Here is a 21,052-nt window from a genome sequence, read left to right as displayed (position 1 = left end):
TAACGTTACATGATTAAAAGCTGAACCACGAACTCTTAAACGTAAACTCTTCCAAAATGTGCTGCTTGTTTCTGAACAGCACATGTGCTAAACACCTTCCCCTTTAAAAGTGGTCTTTAATAAATGGTAATAAAAGAAGGAATAGGCTTCAGTGTTAAATCAGTAACTGGTATCAAGTGAAGAATATGAAATAATTGTAGAAAACAATGCCCCATGAGCAGTAATTACTACACAAAAATTAAGAGGGGGAGAAAAAGGACCTTACCACACATTAGAAAAGGTCCCACTTCTTACTACATGCAATGGTCCTTCGATCTAAACACCAAACTAATCAGCCAGGAACCCCACAGCAGTGACCACATGGGAAACGCCTGGCCCCCCGGCGCTGTTATCACAACACCATCATCCCCCACGATCAAACGGTCAGCAGGAGGATCAGGACTTCAACCACGTCTCTCTGATCCCTATCTCAGCGCTCTGTCCATGTACCTGACTGGGTCTGACAGAGCAGGGAATTGCAGCTTAAAGAATCATGGATGTTACATGCAAATTCAGTGTTAACACATCCACCTTTAACCATGCAGAGTAGAGCATGACAGTTTCTGTCTACGAGCGAAATGGATTTTTTTGCTGAGATTTTAACTTTCACAGTCTCACTGCAGAGCCCCTGGGGTTGGCAACAGAACTCCTGAAAAGAGAAAAACTAACTGGTAACTCTGAGTTGGAAGGCAGCAGCAAATGCCCAAAACACTCACCCAGAAGAGGCACAGGTTATTCTAATCTTCCTAAATGACAGAAAGAGAAAGTTCTACCCTGAAAAGTGATGGGGCAAGTGACCTGAGAACGAAACGCTGGCTGTGTGCACGAGACAGCAGGTGACACGTGGCAGAAACAGCTGGTGCGGGAGGGGTGGCCAGCGCTGAGCCCGGCGGCCAGCTCCCTCCGAGTATCCTGCTCCGGAGTTGGACAGGTAACGCTTCCTACAGCTGCCTGCTCACCCAGCAAACCTAACTGCTGCGGGTGAGACGTTAAATGCTTCCCCCTTGAGAAGACGAACGAGACGAGAATACTCTGTGCTACCACCTCTAGCTAATGTTACACCGGAGGTCCTAACTACTTCAGCATGGCAAGAAAAAAAAAAAGCTGTAAGAACAAGAAAAGAATAAAAGTACTATTATTTGCTAATGATTATATGTGTAAAAATCTTAGAATTTACACACAGTAAAAATACAAAGGAAAATCAGCAAAACTGCTAGACACAAAGATGATGTATAAAATTCAACTGGTATCTATAGATTCACGAAGATTTTTTAAAAACAAAATTTGAAAAACTATTAATGATCTAATTAGAAAATGAAATATCCAATAATATCTCAAAAGAAAGAGGTACGAAATGCAAAACACTGCTAACAGAGCAGAGGCCTCACTAACTGCAAGGGCATACCATGTTCATAGACGGGAAACTTCTCGAATGCAAAGAGCCCTGAGTCCTCAAAGTTCCACTTGGCTTTTTTTTTTTTTTTGGAAGAAATGCTAAAATTTACATGGAAATGTGAACTGCCCAGATGGCCAAGACAGTCATGTAGAAGAACAAAACTGGATGGTTTACAATCTGGTATTAATTTACTGCTGATACCCAGTTAGATAAATAGCCCAGAGAAAGAAAAGGGAATCCAGAAATAGATTTCACAGAGATGGCCACCTGATTTAAAACAAAATGACAAAATGATACTTACTGGAGTGGACAAAGGATGATCTTTTCAACAAAAGATGCTGGATCAGTTATGTATCCATGTGAAAAAAAAAAAAAAAAATGAGCTGCATTCTACTTCACAACACATCCAAAAACTAATTCCAGAAAGACTGGAGATCGAAATGAGTAAGGTAAAACCATACAGATCTTTCTAGAATACACAGGAGTATATCCTAACTCTGGAATAAGCAGACTTCTTAATTGAGGCAGAAAAACCACAAATGACAAAGAAAAAGACTGATAACAGGCTACTTTATAATTAAGAACTTCATTCACCAAAAGACATTGGACTTTATCAAAATTTAAAACTGCCGCTCTTGGAAAGACTTGGCTTTAAAAATAACGCAGAACTTGGGAGACAATATTCAGAATACATGTATCTGTATCCTGATAAAGGGCTTGTATCTAATATATATAAAGAATTTCTACAACTTAATAATAAGACAAGTAACCCAATTTTCAAAAGCAGGCAGAAGACTGAATTAGACATTTCACAAAAGAAAACATATGAATGGTCAAAAAGCTCTAGAAAAGATGTTCAACACCAGCAGTAACTGGAGAAAAATGCACAATAAAACCAAAACAAGACAGACTGCATACCTGCCAGAAAGGCTAAACGTCAATGTAAAGGCAACTGTACTCCTCAAGTATTGCTAGAAAGAGTGTAAAATAATTCAAACATTCTGGAAAGCATTTTGGCAGCTGAACGTCCACATACCAGGTGACCCAGCAATCCTGCTCTCAGAAGCTGTCGGGAAGCGTGGCTTGTCGGTAACAGGCTCTGTGACCACTCTCTGACCCCAGCAGTTAAACCTGGCCCCGAAGCGAGAGTGGCCTGCTGGTGGTAGGTGATTGCCAGAAGCCAGTGGGCAGCAATTATCCTAACGACCAACCAGGCCAGGGTACCAGCCAAGGAAGGCCAACTGGTGGACTGACAACAGGAGACGTCCTCCAAGGAATGGAGCAGATGGCCCTCCGCCCCTGTATCGCTGGCCCCCCCCACAGAGACACGCGTCCACACAAATGCCAAGGGAAACAGGAGTGAATGAGCAGGAGGCTGAGGGGAGTCACCCCACTGAAGTCATAGTCCTTCACCCAGGCCTGGGCTCGGCAGTTTCAGACACGGGACCCGCTGATGGGAACATGGCCGGATGCCCCGCGGTCAGGACCCCGCAGCACCAGGCAGGTGTGTAACAAGACACCCCCACCCCCGTCGGTCTCCAGGGACCTCCTGCTGCTTACCTGGGGCTCACACGGCAGGCAGAGGGCCGCACCCTGGCGGCTCAAGGTTCACTGAACCCAAAGCGTCCCACGTCCCCATTAGACTGGGGCGCTGGGGGGCCAGGCGATAAATGAACAAAGCCAGGTCACAGTAGGTGCGCCAGGCCTGCAGACCCACCCAGACAGGCCATTCCCACGGGGCGGACTTACAGCAGGGGGTAAAAGGCCCATCGCCCCACGGCCTGTGGGGTCAGCGGGTGGAAGCCTCAGAAAGGGTTCTTCTCCCGGTCAAAGGGCAGCGGAGACATGGCCTACTTTAAGGGTTAAGGGCATGGCGGGCCGGGGCCTTGTGGACAGCAGCCACAGAGCAGATGCACTCAGGGGGCCGGGAAGAGGACAGGCACGCCCTGCCCATCCTCGCCACCTGCACTTGAGGCTGGAGGCCAACGGGCTGGCCAGAAGCCCAGAGGAGAAGACTGGGAGCCCAGTCAGACCAGAGCAGCCCACAAGGATGCAAAACATCATCAAATGGTTGCAGAACACAAGGTCCAGATCGGCAAGTGCCGTGAGAGTCAGGGCGAGGTGCCTGAAGCAAGGAGACGCCCTCCCTGTGGGGGAGTCAGAGGAAGCTGCTGGGAACAGGAGCAACCTGACCCGTGTCCCCGGGAAGGTGTGGGCACGTGGAAGTGTGCACAGAGGTGCTCTGAGCAGGATCGCAGGCCCGGGGACCTCGGGGCGTGGAGCGTGGCCAACGCTCCCATGTGGGACAGAATGAGGTGAACTAACGCCGAGAGAAATGAGGGCTGGAGCCTTCGAGGACCAAACCAGGAGGGGCCTCGGGGACCAGTCAAGGCGTATGGAGGGCCTGCTTCAGACCAGGGAGGGAGACCAGCAATTCTGAAACCACACCGCATCTGCTGGGAAGAATTCCATCAACAAAAGGCAAGTCCGAAGCCCCTTACTGAAAAACAAACACCAGAACCATCCTGAGGAAGACCAGAAAGCACCAGGTTCAGGGCCTATGGGAGGCTCCTGCCAAGATCACCCGCCTGAGATATGTGCATGGCTGCAGAGTACTGTCAGGGTGCGCTCTCGGTCCAAGGAATACGGTAGGCGTTATCGAAACTCTCCAAGTCGTCAGAAGCAGATGAAATGGAAGGTAAACAGTGCTAAATGAGAAACGCTGGAGGTATACCCATCGAGACACGCAAATTGGCTCTGAAACTCTGAGGGTTTCCATATCTGTATGGATCTCAACTGAGCATTCAACACACATCCACCAGCTATCAAAGAAACCAAGGTGCTTTTAAGAAGGAAAACCCGATCTTTAGAAGGAAAATGCTGTAATGACCACGGAGACGTTCTTCTTTTATCTCTGTTTTCAAAGCGACCCTGAAGTCAGGACCCGCAATGTAACTGCCAGAGTTACTGCTCCTCTCTGGTGACCGGGAGCCCCCCGCCCCACGCCCCGCGGGCAGGGCCACCTTCTACGAGCCCAGTCTCCACCGCAGGTTCAGACCCACGGACGACCCGGCGCAGGCAACTCCCCACCATGCCCCGCATCCTCAGCTGAGGAGACTGAGGCCCAGGGACCCAACTGCCCACCCCGGCTCACGGGGCTCATTCACACCAGCCCAAAGCCCACTGAAGCCCCCTGGCTTGGGGACAGCCCAGCGCTCTGAAGGAGAAAACGTGCGCTGTGAGCTGTGTCTCGAAGGCCCATCTGATGCCAGCCTGTCTTTTACATGTAACACTCGGTCTGAAGGCACTTACTTAATGAGATAAAAAGATAATCGGGCAAATGCATGGAAACAGCACACTTGAGGCTGCCAAGGGCACCCACGCAGGGCGCAGACTGGGTGGGGAGCAGGAGGCCAGGCTTCACGGACTCGGAGGAGATTAGAGCTTTTGTAAGCCTGAGCAAAGCCCAACCAGGGATACAGTCTGATCCGCAGCCGCGGGGGAGGAGGCTTCCGTGGGGCACGGTGACTTGGAATCCGAGGCTATTTTCAGAGACTTCCGCCAGCTGACATGGGCTGAGCAGGATGAATGAGGCAGGATCCGGCTGAGCTGGTGTAACCCACCAGCACCCAGGGAGGGAGGCACGCCCCCTCACCAGCCCCAGTCTTCATGCCGCAGGAGGAAGGAGCCTGCGGCGAGGAACAAAGGGCAGACAGGCGTCTCCCCCAGCGGTGGGAGCCCTGCACCCCGAGAGGCCTGAGGGCGGGTGGGGCGATGCCGCCTCAGGAGCAGGGTCGGGGGACAGGCCGTGAGCACGGCGGGCATAGGCAGGAAGCACGCCAGTCCTGGGCTCTGGCAGCGCAGAGGAGACAGGAGGTGGGCCAGGTCCTCCAGCCCCTGGGGGGTGTGACCGAGGACTCGGGACCAGGCGGGACCTGCCCTGAGCCCCCACGGTGGAGTCACAGCCTCTCACTCGGCTCCTGAGACGGTTCACAGGCCAGGGCCCCGCCTTCCGGGAAACCTGGGCTCCCTTGGGCAACGACCCCGTAGCACCACCCCGAGAACGTCCTGTAGGTCTCCCCCAGAAGCCAGCCACTCCCGGGGCAGTGGTGGCAGGAGGAAAGGGCCCCGTGAGAGCTGACGCGGTCCCCGCCCAGCACACAGCACCCCATCTCACCGTCAGACCCACACACGGCGGCCCAGGCCCCCTCTCAGAGGGCCAGCAGGCACCACGTGCCCGACTCCAGACGGTACAATGGGGAGGGGGCGGGGTCCCCACCCCCCCAGGGACAGCAGAGCCAGTGGGGCAGGAAGGGGGGCATCCTCTTCCCCTCAGAACACCGCGGGGCGGGGAAACGGAGCACATCGGGGGCCCCTGGTGTGCGGAGCTTCCTCACGCCCGCGCTAAACCCACGGGGCACCTGCGAGGCGGCAGAAGGTTCCAAGAGGCGGCTCCCCGGGCCGGTGTGGCCGCTGTCTGGCGTACTGCTGTCCCAGACACGAGACGGCACGGGCACACAGCGGCCTCCTGGAGGACCACCAGCAGCCGGCCCACTGCCGCGAGGCGGGCGGCTCCCGGCCCCCAGCGCCTCGTCCCCGTGCCCCTGCCACAGCCACCGACCCAGGCGGGGGGCTGCCTGTCTCGGGGGGCCACCAGAGGACAGGGCTGCTTTTAAAGGAGACTCAGAGGCGACGGGAAGGGCCTGAGAAGGGCCTGCGCAGCCCACAAAGCTGGGATGCGGCCTACTGCACGCTCCCCTCTCAGCTCCGGAGGCGCCAGCCGCAGCCTGCTCCGTAACAGCCACACAGCTGCCCGGGCACGTCCTGCCGGCCTTCCCGGGCGAGGGGTCTGGGCGCTGCGGGGGAACAGGCTCTAAAAGGGGTCCCGTGAGTGGTGCGGAGCCAGGTGTCCAGGGAGCTTGACCCCCGAGTGGGCCAGAACCCTCATCCCTCCAGGCCCCCGCTGCCTCCAGCTGGCAGCGACCTTTCCGTGGCCTCCCAGTCCAGAGCCCCAGCTGCCCACCCCAGCCGGCCTGCTGGGCCTTCCTCAGGCCTCTATCACCCCCACACTCAGCCAGGTGGAGCCAAGCGACCCAAAAGGCACAGGTGCACACCCATGACCTCCCCCACCCCAGGGCTCCAGCCCAGCCCTGTGCCCCCGGCTCTGCTGGGACCACCCTCGTCCTTACTCCTGAGACCCCCAGAGATGTTCACAGCCCCAGCTGGACTCCACGTGGCCCCAGCGCCATCCTGACTCACCAAGTCTGTCCGGCAGTGCCCGTGGGTGGCGCTGAGCGACCACAGGGACACACCCAGCCCCTGTGCTAGTGCCCAGCAGGGAGCAGGCCAGGGCCGGCCAGAGCCCCCTCCTGACCACCGACCCTGCAGCCCTGCGGGCCGGGGCTGCTCCGAGGCCTCACGCCCCAGCAGGCCTGCTGCAGGCCCCAGAGAGCTCTGCCCTTCTCTGACCCGACTTCCTGTAGATGCAGCACCCCACAGCTGCGGCCGCATGTCTGGCCGAGCGCCCCGAGAACTGCCGCCCAGGGGCTCCTCCTCGTGCTAGACACTGACACCTGACTGCAAACGCACAGACCGGAGCCCACAGGCGTCACGGCTGCGGCTTGGCTCTTGGCGGGTGTGCGTGCTGCCGGGCGGGGATGGAGCCAGCGGGCTCAGGTCGCCGTTGCCCAGGGAACGGCCACTGAAGCATGTGCCCTCCCCAGGCACGGGGAACCACGCTGATGCCCATTACTGCTCTCGGGGTGATGTGGCCAGCGCCAGTTCAGAAGCCTGACTCTGCCCGTGGACAAGCAGGCTCACCTCGGAGCCTGATGAGCAGACACAGCGTCCCTCACAGGCCCAGCAAAGCACAGGGCAGAGAGAAGGAGCCATCTCTGCACCGCACACTCATAAAACCACCCCTGCCAACTAGAAATGAGCACACAGCCCTGGAACGATGGACCGTCCTTTATTTTACTGGAAATGCTCCTCCTTCCTTCTTTATTTTACTGAGGATGGCTCAAAGTGCAGGACATGAAGGGGGATTCCAAAACACAAAAGTAAGACTAACTTAAACCACGTCTGTTTGATCATCAGTCTTTTTTAAATGAACAGGGTCACTTTTTGGAAACTCTGGATCTTTCCGTGAAACACCCACACACATACACACATACACGTAAGTTGCTCGTAAGGTTTGATAACATTTTAGATATTTACAGTACTTTCTCCTGGACAAGCTTCAAGCGCCCAGATCTTTGCAAAGCCCAAAGGCAGCTGAAGTTAGTCACACTGTAAATTTTCCTGCTGAAAAGCTCCTGATGGGCAGGGCTGAGAGGCAGGGGGGCGTGGGGGAGTGTCGGCGTGGTGAACCCAGGTAACAGTCCCTGCTGACACCTGACCTGACCCTCCTCCCCTGCGAGAGGTGACACGCTGGGGGCGGGCTGCGTGGACGGATGCGAGTCCGCAGCCGTGGTCGCGGGAGGCGGGCCTGAATGCCCCCTCCGCTCCCCTGCCCACAGATGGGTCAGCCGCCGGCCCCTCCGCCCGCTCCGCGGCCTCCAGGCCCCGCCCCGCCCAGCGTGCAGCATCAACCCTCACTGCTGCTCTCAGGAGGGCGACTCCTTCCTTGGGCCTCCCTCATGCCCCTCATGGCGCGGGAGCCACCACGAAAGCTGAGTAAAAGCGCCGCCTGTCTTCCCGAGCGCAGAGGACGGCCAGGAAGGCCCTTCCCACGGGGACCCCAAGCTCCGCTCTGGCCCCGCCCCCGGCCCCGCCCAGGCCGCCGGGCTCCACGCGGCACCCCACCCCACGGCTGCTCCCTAGACCGGTCCTGTCCCCCCTCCAGCAGCGGTTCCTGTGAAACCCTGGGCACGCGGCCTCTGGGGCGGAAGCACAGGACCCCACGGGCTCCCAGGGGGCCTGCCAGTGTCCCCCCATCCAGGGCTTGTCCCCCACCACCTCCGACAGGAGTAGAGATCTCGAAGGTGAGTGTGGACAGCGAGGACCTGAGGCTGCAGAAGAGGGCCACACACGACCCGGATTCCTTGCTGGAAAAGCAGGACGCTCTCCAACTGCTCCTCAACCTCTGCTAAGTGACACAGAGGTCCCGTAAAACAGACCACGACCTCATCCCCAAACAGAAAGGGAGCTCAAACACTGAATCTGACCCAGATCTGGGGGCTCTTCAGTAGTTTCAGAAATTTTCATTAAAGTTACCCAACTTCTCTGAAAATAGACGATGGTGAAACAGCAAACGTTACGACTGGGAAAAGGTCTGCTAGGGCGTTTGGGAAGTCCTTCTGCCTCTCTGACCGGCATCATCAAGCAGATGACAGCCATCAGTGATGCAGGGACAACTACTGTGAAAAACCAAAGTGCTCCCACTACAAAAGCAGGCCATGGCCAGGTCCTTGGAAGAAGAGATGCTGGCTGGAAATGTCACTAAGCAACAGGGCCCACCTCCTCTCCTCTCCCCCGCCCTCCCTCGGGCTCCTCAGGTGTCACTCCTGAACCCTCAGCCACGTCCGGGTGGCAGACACTTGAGTCCAAACGTGAAGATACCAGGGGCAATCCTCACCATCTTGGAGAAAAGCTTCCGCTGAAAACTGGGTCAGGCGCTGCAGGATGGTGGAGACACACCCCACCTCACAGCCTGACCTCTAAAAACAGTCTCGTCTTACTCCAAACGCGCAACAGCGGGCCCTGCGCACGCGGGAAGTCTACTGAGGGCCCAGGGCCCAGGAGGGCCCAGGGCCTTCCGTCAGCCGACTCAGCGAGTGGCTGGGGGGGAGGGTACTCACAGAACGCAGCCTGGACCTCCCTCAGGGCCACCGCGTCCCCAGACCTGGACGTGGACGGGCAGCAGCCACCCTGCTGCAGCCACAATGCGTTCCCCCCAAGCCCCCACGCACACCCACCGTCTCCCGGAGCAGACTCCACGCCCAGGATTCCCACCCAGGCTCACTCTCTGCCGCACTCACTGCCCGCGGGGCTCTCTTCCCGGGACAGAACTGTCTATTCCATCTCCCCACCAGCTGGCGAGGGAGGCTGGAGTCAGGCCCCTGCCACCATCCTCCCTGGCCTCTGGGCACCCACTTTCTGCCTCCCTTCTCAGCCACCCTGAGGCCACTCCGCCTTCTATCTGGCTTTAAATAAAGGACGCCAGCCTCAGAATGTTCCGTCCTTCCAAGCGGACAGGGGGAAGAAGAACTGACACCACCCAGACACCCAGGACCACACCTCCACAACCAACAGCAGGAACCTGGGGAGGAGACAGAGACCCAGGAGGCAGGCGAGGGCTGAGAGTGCCCTGGGTGCTGGCACCCTCGCCGGGATACCGAGGGTCATAAGGAAGAACCTCTGCGTTCCATCACAGGTTCATCATAAGAGATGCTGCCTCCAGACTTCAGTTATCCATGATGGCCCATCTCCGGAACCCTGCTCCCAGGTGATGAGCATGAAGTGAGCTTGGTTTAGCTCACAGGAATTCTCTTGACCACCTGTGAACGGCTCCAGGAGGAAGAAATTCACACATTCCCCTGGGGGCCTGAAGGGAAGGAGGAAGCGTCTGACTTTGTTTCATGCCCTTTCAGTATAAAAGCGGCAGGGATTCTGACTCTGGCAAGATGGTTCCTTGGGGGGCACAAGCCCACTGTCTTCTGTCTGCTGGCTTTCTGAGTAAAGACGCTATTCTCTGCCCCGCCAGCTCGTCTCTCCATTATCAGCCTGTCCTGCAGCAAGCAGAGCGAGCCTGGACTCCTAACAGTAGGGCACGGAACCAGCCCCCCGTCCTCGCCACAGGCAGGCTAGCAACTTGACTTTCAAACCACAGAGATGCCGACGGCACCTCCTTTTCAGCAGCAACTCATCCACCTCCCCGCAGCCCAGTGACCGGATGCAAGACACGCTTCCCTGTCCAGCGCTGAACCTGAACCGCTCCTCATCCAGGCTCCCCGGCATCCCACCTCCACGATCAGGGCCAAGGCCAGGGCTGTCAGGACATGGGGCATCACACACACCAGAGGCCCCGGCTGGCATGGCCCCCACGTCCACCCTCTACCCCACAGCACTGGTCCCTGGTGGGGATGGGGGGAGGCTCCAAGGGCCTGTTCTCGAGCCCTGGACATGCAGAGCAAGCAGCAGCTGGACAAACACCCAGGGGACAGAGAGATGCGTGCGCCTTCCTCCCCCGCTGCATGTCCCACCATCCTGAGAGCTGGGCCTGCAACCCCTCCAGAACCCAGGCCACCAGCCTCCCGCCCCACACGGCGGCCCAGCCGCTCCTGCTCCCTGGACTCTTGCATGCTGCCCAGCTCAGGCAGCCCCTGGAGCGGGAGTTTCCCAGACCTGTGCATAGGTGTGACACGCGCACACACACGCGCGCACACACACTGTCCCCCCTCCCGCAGGTGCTCGAGCTCCCCCTCGTCATTGAGAAGCCTGCCCCTGAGCCACGCCCAGCCTCGCAGGACCCAGGCCTCTCGCTGCACCTCCCCGACGTGGTCCTCCACAGGATCTGTATTTACACTCGCGTGTGAGCCAGGGCCCACCCCCAGGTCCACCCCGGGCCGGCAGGTGGAGACGGCCCAGGACAGAGCCAAGCGGTCATCGCCATGTCACATCAGAGACACAAGACCCGCCTTTAAACACAGAAGGGTACAAAGCAACGACCCTTACGGTGAAGGTGGTTTTTGTCACTGATACGTGTCGGGGCGGGGCGGAGTGTCAGACTGCAATTTGAAAGTCAGACGTTCCCGGGGAACCAGAACACCGTCAAGAGAAAACCTCCCTTAAGCCACGGTCACAGCAATCCACTCCGGCTGACGCCTCTGGGAGTGTTTTGTTTTGTTTTTTTTTTTATTCAAATATTTATTGACCAGCTAGGGAAATACATGGTCAGAGGTGAGGCAATTGCACAAATAGAAAGCAAAGTATAAGGTTCACTGAATCACAGCAGGCAAAGTGTTTTAGAAGATCAATTGATTGCTTCCAGCCTGGAAGGGGCATGGGTGGGTGGCCAATCAGGAAAGGGGATTGATATTAAAATAGAAGACTTCAGACTGGACTGCTGATGATACTCAGTTTGGACTATATGTGTCTCTCCTTTTCCTCTCCCCATCTTTGGGCTTAATTTACCAGTAGCTCCCAGGACTGTTCAATGCGCTTTTTCTATACTTGCATTTCTGCTTTAAAGTCTTCTACAGAGCTAGGTCCTTTTGGTGTTTTAGGTGTTTCTTCCTGTTTTTTGAAGGATTCTTGACCTTTTGATCTTGGTGTTGATGGTTTTGAGTCTTTTCCATTTTGGTTCGATTTTTGTGCATTTTTGGCTGGAGTATCACATACAGATTTCTCTATTGGAACTTTTTCTTCAACTTCCTCATCAAAATCGTCATCATCATCATCGTCTTCGTCATCATATTCTTCATCAGCAGCAAGCTTTACTTTTTTCTGGGGAACCTTGCTACCACTTCCAGGGGCAGAACGCTTTCCAGATATACTTAGGAGTTTCACATCCTCCTCTTCATCTTCCGACCCTGCATCTTCCTCCACAGCTCCTAAGTGCTGTCCTCTGATATGCACAGGCCCTGAACCACACCTCAACCGTAAGACCGCAGGGGGTGTAATTTCAAAGCCCCCAAGAGAAACCGTTGGCTGCACAGACATTTTCAAAGTTGCCAGTGTTACTTTAACTGGACTTTCTTCTTAATTCATTGCCTCTGCTTCAACAATGTGTAGCTCATCCTTTGCTCCAGCCCCTAAACTGACCGTTCTTAAAGATAACTGGTGCTCATTTTCATCATTATCCACCTTGAAGTGATAATCTCTGTCAGCCTTTAGTTCACAACCAAAAAGATAGTTCTGGGACCTCAAGGGGCTCGCGTCCATGTCCACTGAATCCTCCATGGGTTGGCGGCACACACTTATGTGGGAGAGAAGCCGGACGGAACTAAACGACTACCATTCGAACGAGCAGCCGCGCAGGACGGAATCACGCCAGGGACTGGGAGTGTCTCCTAGGGGGTGTTAATTCCGACTCGGGCTTCGAGACACGGGCTGCCACCTGGCCGTCCATGCTCAATGCCCCAGGGTTTGCCCAGGACGAAGGTGATGGGGCGAGGGCGAAGCAGGCCCAGGGAAGGCAGGGTCAGAAAGGGGACAAGACGCAGGGGCAGGACACCATGTCCCCGTCCTTCTGTGACCAGCCAGGCTAACGGCCACCAGACCACGTGTGTCTGTTTCTGCCACAAGAGGGACACAGAGGAAGCCCGTCTCGTCCCCTCACGCTACAGGCCAGGCCAGGAGGGGGGCTCCCGGGGGAAGCACCCAGGCCTGGGGATCCTCTCCACCCTCAGGGAGCCAGCCCTCCACTTTCCAGTCAGGATGGAAAAGAGACCTGACCTTCAGCTTCTCTCAAGCTCCCGAGACTCCCTGGCTTCAATGAGGGTGCGTGGTGGTCCTGAACCCAGCCTCCACGTGGAGGAATGAGCACCCACCGGGTGTGAGCGCCAGCGCCCGCAGTGGTGAGGACGGCTGGGGCGGGGGGCACAGCTCAGAGAGAGCTCACGGTCACACCCAGCGTCACCACTCAGACACTTGGAGGTCAAGAATTCAATTTTTTTGTAATTAGGATTCACATGGAGGCAAAATGGGATGGCGTCTTATGTGAACAGCGCACAGTTCATTACATACCTGAGTGCCTTCTCTGTATCTGAGTCTGCTGGGCCCTGAATATTTATCATTTGTAACCTTTCTGCTTTCAAAGGGGGAGCTAGGAAGGATAGCTGCTTGCTAAATGCCTTACGATATAGGTCAAAATAATACTGTAAAAAAGGTATATTTTTAAAAGTTTTACCCAAGTATTTACAATGTAACCTCCGTTAAGACAACAGGTTTAAAAATGAGCAGCTGCACTCAGGCAGCTTCCGCCGAGATGAGGACCCTGGTGGGGAGACAGAAGCAATGCCTATTTCCTCGTAACAGGTTACCAGACTCAAAGTCTGCATCCGCCCTCCAAGCTCCTGCGCTGAAATCCCGGCCCCCAGTGCAGCGGTGTCAGGAGGGCCTTTGGCAGGCGTCAGGTCATGCGCGGAGCCGCGGGACGGGGCTGGTGCTCCTGTCGGAGACGCACACCCCTTCACCCCCAAGGGCACTGTCAGGGGATGACGAAGCCGGTCCTCACCAGCTGGGTTCCACTCAAAGATGATAAATTACCTCCTTTTGAAGCTCGCCTTCTGGGATCAGCAACCCGGCTCCTAGCAACACACAGGGGACTGGATGGAGAAAGGCCTTCTCCCTCCACAGGCAGAGGCGGGCCCTCAGACCCCGAGGGGAGCAGGCCTGCGCCCACGGTTGGCTGAGGGATTCTCCTAAGCAGGCCTCTGGGTCGGAGGACGCGCTCGCCCCTTCCAGCTGGGGCAGCCCGTTCCACCCGGGGGCTCAGGATGCACGTGCTGGGGTGAACACGGCTGAACCACGTTGACTTAAAAACCAATACTCGGGAAAGTATTTCCAGTCAGTTACATCAGTTTGAGAGTTCACGTCTGGGTGCGCTAGAGCAGAGCCCCGGGGACCTTCTCATCGGCTCCTCAGTCCACAGAGCCGCACAGAACCTCCAGAGTGGGAGGGAGGAGCAGAGCCCCTGCAGAGCATCTGTGGCGAAGGAGGGGGACGCTGCAGCTCAGCGTTCGGAAACTTCTGGGCCCACAGCAAAGAAACCAATTCCCCTGAACTCGACCAGCCCTGGATCCAACACGGGTGCTGGCGGGGTGTCTGGAGGGAGCCCCTGCCTGACACCCGGCCCCCACTCAGGGAGCAGGATGGCCCTGCCCTCTCAGGTAACAGGGAGAGCTGATCTTCAAAAGGGGAAAACAAACATCAACACGCTAGAAGGATGTGTTTGGTTTCAAGTCACTCACAGAAAGGAACCATCACAGCACGTGTAGTAAATGGAGAACTGTCATCTCCCAGGCGCCCCTCCCAAGCTCCCCTCTCTGAATCCAGGCCCTCGGCTCCGTCAGGCCACCCCACCTCCTCCCTGCCCCGCGGTTTCCTCTCTGTCCCTAATTTTGTCTGTGTGGCCTCTCAGCGCACTCATGGGCCGCAGGAAGCGAGCGCAACGGCTGGCACTGGATGGAGGAACGGGGAGGAGGGGACGTCCAGGAGGGGCAGGCCTGTCCTCGGCCGAGTGGTCCCCACCAGGAGAGCTGGCGCTGGGCGCACGGCCCATCTCTGACCGCCCCACCAGCCCCTGCCGTAGGCACCGCCGCTGCTGGGGTACCGCGTAGGGCCTGTCCTCCCCCGCCCAACCCAACCGCGAGCTCCGGGGAGAGCAGGGTCTCCTCCGGACAGGGCAGGGTCTCCTTCGGGCAGGGCAAGGGGCACCTGGCATGCAGGCGGCCGGCATCTGGGGCTCTGGGTGGCCCGGTGAGAATGGGAACCGGCTGGGCCTCCACATCACCCCTGTAGACCCGGGGTGGTAACTGGAGGTGGCCCACCTCCTGGCACAACACACAGCCCTGGGGCCTCAGCCGCATCCACAAAGCTGCCTCCGTCGATTGAAAGAGGAGGTGACTTCAGGACGCAGGGGAATGAGAGGGCGCTTCAGTCGTAATGGGAACCGGGCCCGTCTGGCCATCGAGGGCAGTGCTGGGAATACACCAGGGACTGGCCTGGTGGCTCCATCGAGGGCCAGGCCCACCGCAGTGCCAGGGACCCGCTCCCACCTGGAGGCCACGGCACTGCGGCCACCCGGCCCCCCACCCACAAGCTGACAGCTCTGCAGCCCCCACACCGGCGACCCCACTGTCTCGTGTGGCCACCTCCAACCCGAGGAGCCCAGGCCACGTGCTGTGTCCCGGCTGCAAGGGAAACAGGAAACTTGATTTATTTCCATGAGGGGAAACAGGACTAATAACCTAGGAAATTCCCCCAAATACAGGAAGAAAATTCAAAAGATGAGGCGCCCCAGATAAGTCCCTGACTTGATTTCTCAGTGGTCTGCCCTGGGCTCGAGGGAAACTTCCAAACCAGTGATGGAAAAACAAGGAATCCCGGAAGAGCTCCGCCCTCTGCTGGCCGAGCCCACCGCCCGTCACACCACTTGGCACAGAAGCACGCTGAGAGAGGTGGCCAGCAAGTGTGAGAGCTGGGCAAACAGCTCCTGCTTGACTGCAAATGGAAGGTTTTCAAATCTTATATAGTGACATCAGACCAACTAGTGAAGAATAATTATCACAGAACTTTTTACTCAAAAATAACCTGCAGAAACGGTTTCATGGTTTAAGATGGAGACTTTCTTACTGGCATACTTTTCCTGTTTTTCTAACTGTAACTCTGTAAGGAATGAGCACCGTCCCCAAGCACAGAGGTAAGGACATCGACTGGAATGGCTGAAGTGGCCCCAGGCCGTGGCGGGGAGAGGGCAGGGGGGCACCTCCGGTAACGTGGTGCAGAGGGAGGACCACTTAGGAAACTACATCCCCATTTTTAAACCAAAGGCAAAATAAAAGACAAAAACAATACAAACAAAAGTATATACATACATAGAAAATGACACAGCTGATGTCAATATATGTCGAGAAAACCTTGAGATAATTATATTTTTTAACAGAGGAGGGCAGAGAGACCTACATGGGAGGTTCTGTACTTCTCCAGGAGCAGACTTGAAAAGTCATGTGTGTAGAGCAAACGCCAAGAAAACGATATAAAGCAGCATATTCAGAAACATCATAAATGAATCAAATGAGATTTCACAAACTTCAAGTAACCCACGGGAAGGTAAGAAAGGCACAGTGATGAGAAACCAAGACAGAAAACAGGTAACAGAACGGCCGCTTCCGCCCTCACACACCCATAATTTAGACAAGAACAGTCTGAGTGAAAGTCAGCCATTCAGTCATGTCCACCTCTTCTCGACCCCGTGGACTGTAGCCCACCAGGCTCCTCTCTCCTTGGAATCCTCCAGGCAAGAATTCTGGAGTGGGTTGCCGTTTCCTTATCCAGGGGATCTTCCCAACTCAGGGATAGAACCCAGGTGACCCACATTTAGGGCAGACTCTGTACTGAGTCACCAGGGGAGCCTTAACACCGTTAAACACAGTCTAGATACACCAATTAAAAGAGAGCAGCAGGATGAATTAAACACATACACATGCTCCAACAATAAACTGTTAGCAAAACAGCTCACCTCCAAAAGCGAAGGGCATCCTGGGTAAGAGGAGGGAGGTGCTCCCCTGCAGCCGCTGCCTGCCCAGGACATTTCGCCTTCAGGGGGCCCACACCTGCTTCTCATCTACTGACACCCATGCTGTCCTTAACAGTAGGTCAGCAGTGGTGGAGGTAAACCACTCCTTAAGAGGAGGCCAGCAGTGGTGGAGGTAAACCAGGAGAGGATCAGGGAAGACAGACAGCGTCAGCACGGACACACCTCCAGAGAACTCTGCTCCCCTGACCTGGACAGCACCGGGAGGTCAGGGAAGCTCTAGAACATTTCGTCTTTAGCAGAGCCCCCACCTCCCACCCCCGCCTTTCCCGACACACACAGCCCAGTGCGCGGTGGTGGAGGGGACAGGCTGGCTCAGGAAAGATAGACTGACAGGCAGGCAACTGGAGGAAGAATGCTTGAGGAGGGATTAGCATGAAAATCAGCCAGAGAACTGGCAGACTGCGGCGGACAGGGGGCAGAAGAGCAACGTAGGGCCAGCTCACAGAGGACGTGGGGCAGGTGGGACAGCCCCTTACCGGGCACCCGAAGCCCACAGTTACACTTCCCGCTGCACAGACACAGACAGGCCCAGAACGGCCCCTAGGTCAGGGGACGACAGGGGGCCAGGACAGGCTCCCAGATGCTCCGGGCTAGTGGTGAAGCCAAGTGACAGCCTGCATCTGTGCTTTAAAAAACAATCTGTTCTAGGAGTCAAATTACAATGGTCAAGGTGAGACCTGAAGGCCCAAGCTGGGGCCTGAGCAGGAGAGAGGAGACGGGAGGTGGGGGGAGGAGTAGGGAGCGAGGCCAGGAAGAGGTCAGCACGTGCATCTGACCGTCACCCTTCAGCCTGGGGGCTTCAGCAGCGGGCCCAAGCGCCCCTCAGGCTTCCTCTCACTCCCACCCACAGCCACAGTCCCAGAAAGACCATGGGCCACCCCCAAACTGCGCGCCTGACCATGGGCCCAAGACGCTGGGCCCAGGACAGCGCAGTGGCCCCCGTCGTCCCCAGCTCACTGTAGAGGGGGCAGGGGGACGCCGCAGCAGTATTTCACCGCCGCCGCTCTGTCAGCCCTTCACTGCTCTAATTTCCCGAGGACCCTGCGCCGCCGTGATCTACAGTCTTCCTGACATTTCACCTTCCGCTGCTGAAAAATTCATCTGGTCCTGATGTGGGCTGCTCTCCCCCGCGCGCGGGGGCGCGAGATTGATTCCGCTGCCGGTAATACCAGCTGCCACTCACCCAGCCTTCCCGGGGTCGCGGGAGGCGCGGAGCCCGCCGCCAATTGGATGGGAGCTTCTAAAAGCCCCAACTCATCGCCCTTGTGTGCATCCTTTTACCTTTGTTCTCCATCTTGAGTTCACTTGCTTTTTGGTTTTTTTTTTTAAAGAGCGTCTGTTGGTCTTCCTGAGATTTCACCAACACGCAGAGATTTTTCTCATTTTCAGGTACTTGCACCTTTCTTTAACGACTATTTTCGCAGGGTTTTATGTCTGGCGACTCACAGAACCACACAGTGACATGAATGACACCGACAGAAGCAGGAGCAGGGTTTCCTACGGTCCTCGGGGTCAGGGCCCCCTCCTCCGCCCCCTCTCGTCGCTCTGGGATCTTGTAAAATTGCAGGTCTGACCCCGAAACCGCCTGGCTGAGGGGGCTAGGGTGCATCACTCCGGCCTGCCCTTCCCGTGGCTGCTCCTAACCCCAAGCCTCCTCCCGGAAAGTCCTGCTCTTGCCGGGGGCCCAGAGCACACGGTGGTCACCCGGCCCAGCTGTCCACAGGTGTATGCACAGCGCCTGCCCCCACCACCCGCTCCAGCGCCGCGTTTCTCCTGGAGACCACCAGCGCCATCGGCTCCTCCAGAGCAGGCCAAGGGGCGGGTCCAAGCCACGCCCACCCCAGCCACGCCCTGACCGGACTCTCAAGGCCCCTCCCCTTCCGGCCACGCCCCCCGCCAGGCTTTCCTTCTAGCCACGCCCACCCCAGCCACGCCCCCACCGGGCTCTCAAGGTCACGCCCCTTACCAGCCACGCCTCCCCGCGGCAGTCCTCAGGGCCACCCAAGCCCTGCCTGGCCATGCCCCCTCCCACATCCCAAAGAGTGTCATCAGAACAGAGGGCAGGCCTTCAAGGTCTCACCTCTAGTCAAAACACAACAGCAAAGCGTGTGCAGGGAGGCCTGTGGTGCACCCGATGGGTGGACTGACTTCTGGAACCCAGGAACACCCCGAGTGATGGAGGCTGGTTACCTAACTTTGGGTCTGAGAACCCAATCAGGACAGAAGCCTCCCCAAACCTCTTTCCAGACCTCTCACATAAGTAAACGAGTCATATATCCACTGCTCTCAAGGACTGAACTATGTCCCCCCCGACCCACACACTCAACGTGCTGAAGCCCTCACCCCAGCACCTCAGCATGTGATGGTTCAGGCAGACAAGGCCTTCAAAGAGGCGATTCAGATGAGGTCATTAGGGTGGAGCCCTGATTCGAAAGGACCGGCATCCACAGGAGAAACGGGCTCTGGGACACAGCCAGGCCCAGAGGGACGGCCACATGAGAGGAAGTCGAGGGGAGGGCCCTCGGGGGACTCCTGGACCTCAGCTGCGATTGTCCACGCACGTCTGTGGGTTCTGCCATGCAGACTGGGGCAAATGGAGACTGTAAGCAGGGCAGAGCACCGTGGAAGGAGCCACCTCGAGATGGTCCAGCCTCACAAAGCCAGGGCAGCTGGCGGCCCCGCCTGCATCTCTGGGGAGAGCAGGAAGGGGGAGGGAGACAGGGGCAGGGAAGAACAAGCAAGGCCAACAACATGGCTGGGGTTGAAGGAGGAATCAGGCACAGGGTTTTTTAGTCTTACTGGAAAAATTAATTCAAATTGGGCTTTGTCTAAGCACCACCTCGTGGCCTGAAACCTGGAGGAAGGATCATAAACAAGGTCCGCTGATGAATGACAGCGAATGAAGCCCTGACGAGGTATCCAGCGGCCAGCCCGGGGGACCACATCTTATTTAATATCTTCATTAGCGATCTGGAAGGAGCGGTAAACAGCACATTAATTAAATTTCCAGATGATACTAAATTTGGAGGTGCTACAGGAAGTCAGTGAGGACATGGAAACGAGGCAGATGGGATCCAAAGAGGTTAGTAAGAAGCAATCCAGGATTCCGTCTCCAAAAACAGAAGCTAATTAAAAACTTCCCCCATGTTCTGGAACTCCATCTAATTCCCGTCAGATGGCTGCACAAGAACAATGCAGGCGGCCCTTGCGGTCCGAACTCACTGTCCAGGCCTCCGTATCCAAAATCGGAAACTGGAAGGAGTGAGCCAGGCTCAGATGAACCCGGCAGTCGGAACCCTCCTCACCTGCAGTTCAAAAGCCAGAGGCCAGATGGCTGGCGGGAAGCTGCTGTGTAACAAAGGATGCCCTGTGGCCCCCAGAGGGCTGGGATGGGTGGCGAGGCTCAAGAGGGAGGGGACGTGTGTTTACTTATGGCTGACTCACGATGCTGTACGGCAGAAGCCAACATGATATTGTAAAGCAGCTACCCTCCAGTTAAAAGCGAGAGGCCAGTACAGGCTCTGGTAACACGGTACAGGTCACACAGCCCGGTGCTGAGAGGAAGAACACCAGCAGGTTTGGGACATTTGGGACAAGCAACAAAGTACTGGGTCTGTAAAATATGATGGATTTCTAAAGAGAGAACAGGGTCCTGTGTTAAGATCATTGATCTCATCGGCCTCTAAACGCCAAGATTTGAACATTATCACAAACATCACTCAAAAGTGGGGACCATTATGTGTCTGTTCTTGGTGATAAAAACCAACAAGAAAACATCTTTATAACAAAGAGTGTTTACAAAATCCTTGCCCCAGAAACAATGTTCTCAAAGCCTGAAAGAATGTGGGTCAGGGGCTCTGGAATCACCAACGAATCACCGTAGCAAGGTCCTGCTTGGAAGTGCGGTAAAGCAGGGTTAAATCTGATACCGGGCACCCCATGCTCCCGGCAGGGTCAGCACCACACCCAAGATGCAGAAGCCACCCAAGTGCCCATTGCTGAGTGAGTAGACACAGGAGGCGTGGTGTGGACACACAGCAGACCATTGCTCAGCCGTAAGAAGGCACTCTTCATTAGCAACAACATGAATGAACCTGGAGGGCATTACGCTAAGTGAGATGAGGTATCAAATGCAGAATGACAAACCCTGTATGATCTCACGTGTATGTGAGATCTAGGAGAAAAAAAAAGAGAGAGCTCACAGCTACAGAGAACAGAGCGGTGGTCACCAGAGGTGGTTTTGGGGGCATGGAGAATTGGGTGAAGGGGGTCAGGAAGTCCAAACTTTCAGTTATGAGATACATGGGTCCTGGGGATGTAACATACAGCACAGCGACTACAGGTGACAATGCGTG

At 56.3% G+C, this 21,052-nt stretch overlaps 1 protein-coding gene and 1 pseudogene across 1 annotated transcript in view; both read right to left on the bottom strand.

Annotated features, from left to right (window-relative positions):
• EIPR1 (EARP complex and GARP complex interacting protein 1) overlaps positions 1–21,052 on the bottom strand; it is a 64,278-nt gene that overhangs the window by 23,599 nt on the left and 19,627 nt on the right. The window lies entirely within an intron of this gene.
• On the bottom strand, positions 11,382–12,337 carry LOC136176738 (nucleophosmin pseudogene; annotated as a pseudogene).

The sequence above is a fragment of the Muntiacus reevesi genome, chromosome 10, assembly GCF_963930625.1.
Source record: "Muntiacus reevesi chromosome 10, mMunRee1.1, whole genome shotgun sequence".
NCBI classification, from domain to species: Eukaryota; Metazoa; Chordata; class Mammalia; order Artiodactyla; family Cervidae; genus Muntiacus; species Muntiacus reevesi.
This window is presented reverse-complemented; position numbering and strand designations above follow the sequence as displayed.